The sequence below is a fragment of the Asparagus officinalis genome, chromosome 3, assembly GCF_001876935.1.
Source record: "Asparagus officinalis chromosome 3, Aspof.V1, whole genome shotgun sequence".
Taxonomy (NCBI): domain Eukaryota; kingdom Viridiplantae; phylum Streptophyta; class Magnoliopsida; order Asparagales; family Asparagaceae; genus Asparagus; species Asparagus officinalis.
In genome coordinates this window covers 10,349,068-10,353,298 of record NC_033796.1, presented here as the reverse complement: position 1 = coordinate 10,353,298, position 4,231 = coordinate 10,349,068, and the positions used below count along the sequence as shown (strand labels likewise).

At 35.4% G+C, this 4,231-nt stretch overlaps 1 long non-coding RNA gene across 4 annotated transcripts in view; it reads right to left on the bottom strand.

Annotated features, from left to right (window-relative positions):
- LOC109832934 overlaps nucleotides 515-4,231 on the bottom strand; it is an 18,138-nt gene continuing 14,421 nt past the window's right edge. For 3 of the 4 annotated variants that reach the window (XR_002245049.1, XR_002245047.1, XR_002245045.1), the window contains 3 exons: nucleotides 1,584-1,761; nucleotides 1,406-1,509; nucleotides 515-551 (listed from right to left, as the gene is read on the bottom strand). This is a non-coding gene — a long non-coding RNA (uncharacterized LOC109832934). Of the gene's footprint in view, nucleotides 555-1,405; nucleotides 1,510-1,583; nucleotides 1,762-4,231 lie in introns of all 4 variants that reach the window. The other variant, XR_002245046.1, reaches the window with a different exon arrangement.

Below are 4,231 nucleotides of genomic sequence, written 5' to 3'. Positions count from 1 at the left end.
CCGTAAGATGTTGAAGAGAACTTGTTTGAATAAGTTTGAAACTTTAGCCGAGTTAAGAAACTATTTGGAAGAGTTGAAAAGAACTTGGTAAACAAGTTTTAAAACTCTGATCGAGTTAGGGGAACTCTAAAAAGATTTGATGATAATAAAGAAAGTTTAATCATTTCAAAAGAGTAGTTGATCTCTTTCTCTCTTTGGCCAATCTCAAAAAAGCTCCGCCAGTCTTCTATAGGAAATTTTATAAGAGAGATCCTTTAGGCTTAATTTATACTAGCGTAACACAGAAACAAAAGCAAATTTTTTCTTTTATTATCACTCAATAGGTACATTTTTTTTAGAGGAGTGTTAGAGGCACACCTCTAAACCACAATCCCAACCACAACCCTCTCTCTCTATAGTGTTTTCTACATTTTTTTAATCAAACATGTGGGTCCCAACAAACACTATAGAGAGAGAGGGTTGTGGTTGGGATTGTGGTTTAGAGGTGTGCCTCTAACATTTCTATTTTTTTTTATTCCTTCCCAATCACATCTCACTCGCCATTCTTGAACCTGCTGCACAAATAATAGAAAAAGAAAAAACTATAATTAGTTGTTGTTACGAAGACATTTCTTTAAAATTTTGAATAAATGTTCATCTTAGAGGGTGTTTGGTTGCATTGTTTTTGAGAAATGTTTTCTCAAAAAGTACAAACAATGACATTTCTGTAATTAAGAGTTTTCTATAGATTTCCACAAACTGTGTTTGGCTCAAAAGAGATTTACAGAAATGTTTTCTGTAAAGTATAGAAAAGTACCAAAATTTATAGAAATTGATTTCCTTCTAAAATGGGTGGAAATCTCTTAGAAATCTGACGCATTCATTATTTAAATAATAAAACTCATTAACACTTTTCTATAAAGTTCTCACTTTTCTATAAAGTTCTCACTTTTCTATAAAGTTGGGGGTATTTGGTTACATTTCTATAAATTATAGGAAATGTTGCTATTTTCCCAAAAGTTATGAGTAATTTTCTTGTTTTGAACCAAACAAGCACAATACAAAAATAAGAAAATTTGTACTTTTTAACTTCTCAAAACTTTTACTATAATTTTTTTAAGAAATACAAGGAAATCAAATTTTGGATGGAAAAGATTTCCTATAATTTATAGAAATGTAACCAAACACCCCCTTAAACGCTATCCTTAAGCATGCATATGCAGGCCGGAAGATGAAGTAGATAATCCCAAACTAATATAAATAAATAAAACATTTTAAATAACAAATATTTTACTACCAATAATCTGTGTATAGATGAGCAGAAAAATAAAAATGAAAAATAATAATAATATCTGTGCATAGGTACGCAACTAGCAAATTCCTCCAGGATTACACAAACAGGTAATGGTTAAAATTCGAATCATACCTCTTTATTATTATATAATGTTTGATAACGGGAATAAGCAAGTCGTCATCATTTACTGTCTTCCTTACAAGATTAACCATCTGACGACGAGTGATTTTTCACCCCTAAATCACACAGATCCACGTTAACGACAAGGCAAACTTAAATAATAGAAAAGCTTGCAAATTATTTTTCTTACCTTTAAGTCCTTCTCGATGGAGCATATTTAATTTATCGAGTGAGAGAGCGTGAGATAATTTGGCTGTTTTGAAGTTGGAATATATAAAAGGTGAAGTCGGCCCACTAGAACTGGGTTGGACTTTCTTCACGAATTGCTTTTTCCATTTTCTTATTTCCAGCTCCGGCCATACTAATTCCTATGTTTCATTGATAAAATATTAGAATAACAACAATAATTTAGGTATGCAGAAACCCAATTTCCCAAAAAGTCCTCAAAATTCAATTTCATTTAACTAATCTAAAGATATTAGAAGAGTACCCTAGAAAAACTTTTGCAAGTAATAGAAGATGAGCATCTCAGGAAAGTTCATTCCTCATCTTTAATTTCTTTGTCTTTCTTGAATCTTCTCGTGATAGCAATAGAGGATGTGGACATGTATTTATAGTGTGGAATTGAGATCCTGACATATATGCTAACAATACAAAATTACTCAAGTTTTAAGGTCAAGTCTGGGAGGACTAATGTGATCACACAAGCTCATATACAGAATTCGTGTATCCGCGTCAAATGTGGACATGTATTACTAAAACAAGTATGGGATTAGAACTAATTTGAGTCTAAATTACATATCCGAGTTGTTATGACAATAAACCACCAATGTTAAAACCACATATCTCGATCCTCGTCTAATGAAATATAATCAGAGTCCAGACAACCCGAGCAGTTTTCGTAGCTGACCCATTAGGCCGACAACTTGCGTGGCCGACTAAAAAGGCGGTACTTGTTGGCTTACCCACTAGGTCGACCTTATAAGTACTCGCACTTGGCCTACCATTTCAGACTGACAACTTGCATAGCCGACTAAAAACACGGTGTTTGTCGGTTTTCAACCATATGACTAAAGAGGCGGTAGTTTTTTCTAACCCCTCGCTAACAACCGATTATCCTCGTATTAACTGCTCTTACAAAGTCATTATTGCTCTAGCTCCCATAGTCTTTATGACTCATCAGACCCAGTCAGCTCCAAACACCTACTGTTATCCCCACATTAAATAGCTGGATGACTCACCCTCTTCAGCGACCGACACCTGTAAGATATCTGCTGACTCAACTGCTTATCTGGACTCGATCAGAGTTACCTTTGTGCCCTTCCAACCTATTATAAAAGGGAACTACACTAGATGGGGTAACCTCTCTGGTTTTCTTCCAGGCAACTCTGAACCCTTTTTACTTTATATTTCTCCATTCAAGATTAGTTATTGATTTGATCATCAAAGGGATAACCCGAAAACCCAACTCCGCCCTCTCATGAGCTTTTTATTATGCAGGACATGACATCGGTCTCTAGAACCAATCATTTGAAGAAGCTTGAGAACCCTACTACAACTTTAATCCATACAAAAACCCCCTGTTTGGTAATTGGCATCAATACGAGTCTAAGGTGCTAGACACATATCAGGACCAATTTCGATACACATGCACAAGTTCCCTTTGTTATAACAATGGCCTTCCCGATGATGATGGAGGGACTATAGTACCTAACCCTTTTAGCAGTTAGGAGGACTCTAGTTGTGAGATGCAGATCTAGTTATAGTTGTTACGATTTTAGTTTCTGGGAAACAGAGTTTATTTATTTTCTTCTAGCTCTTGGTTGGGCGTTATCAGCATGCTTGCCACATTTTAACGCGAGACTCTAATTTTTTTTGTTTGTAACTTTTTAATGCATCAGCGAAGTAATAAATCACAGAACCCACCAAGGGGTTCTTTTAGAACCCACAAAGAGCGATCTCTGTATTTACGAAGAGCTTTGAATCCACAAATAATAATAATAATAATAATAAGAGAAATTTATTGATAACTTATCATTCTAGGGTTACGTGACTCTTCTTAAATAGAAAAATAAAACAGACTTCTAATAAGACTAGAAATATAAAAAAATAAAAAATATCAAATCCTACCCTAAAAAAACTTTTTATGATATATGAAACAAATTAGTTCAATGTCAATCAAAATTAAATTTATGTCCTAGTCTAAACAGATTTCAACTTTATTATTAAAAATAAAGTAAATATTAATTATTTTTGGATTTCTGCTAATAACTGATGATACTGATGAGATTTTAGAAATCTAACAATTCGGTGGGCTTCATCTCGTCGAGGTAAGTAATTTACATATATAATATGTCCAAATCTGCCTTCTGGATTAGAAGATATGATCGTTTCTTTCCAAAAAACAATAATATATATGTATGCGCATTTAGATTGTGATTGTTAGGATCCTCCATAATATTGTCTGTTAAGCGTCCTACATTAGTCTCCCCTTATTGAAAGAAGCTCGATCCCGAGCTTATGTTTGTTTGAATAGTAGCTTCATCGATAAATAATTTTCTTCTTTTGCAATGATCAGCATTTGTCCCGTACTTAGCATTGATTTTCTCCATTTATTGTTTTACCTAGGTCTGTCTATTTGGACCCAAGGCCTAGGCCCAGGCATGACCCAAAAATCCGGGCCGATCTAAGCTCCGGGCCCGGGCCAGGGCTGCTTCGTCGGTGCCCGCACCGGGCCCGGCTTGGCCAGCAAAAGGGCTGGGTCAGGGTCCGGACATGGCGAGGAAATCGACCCGGCCACAACAATCACGAATGTGACCGTTGGCCGGGCAGCCCGGC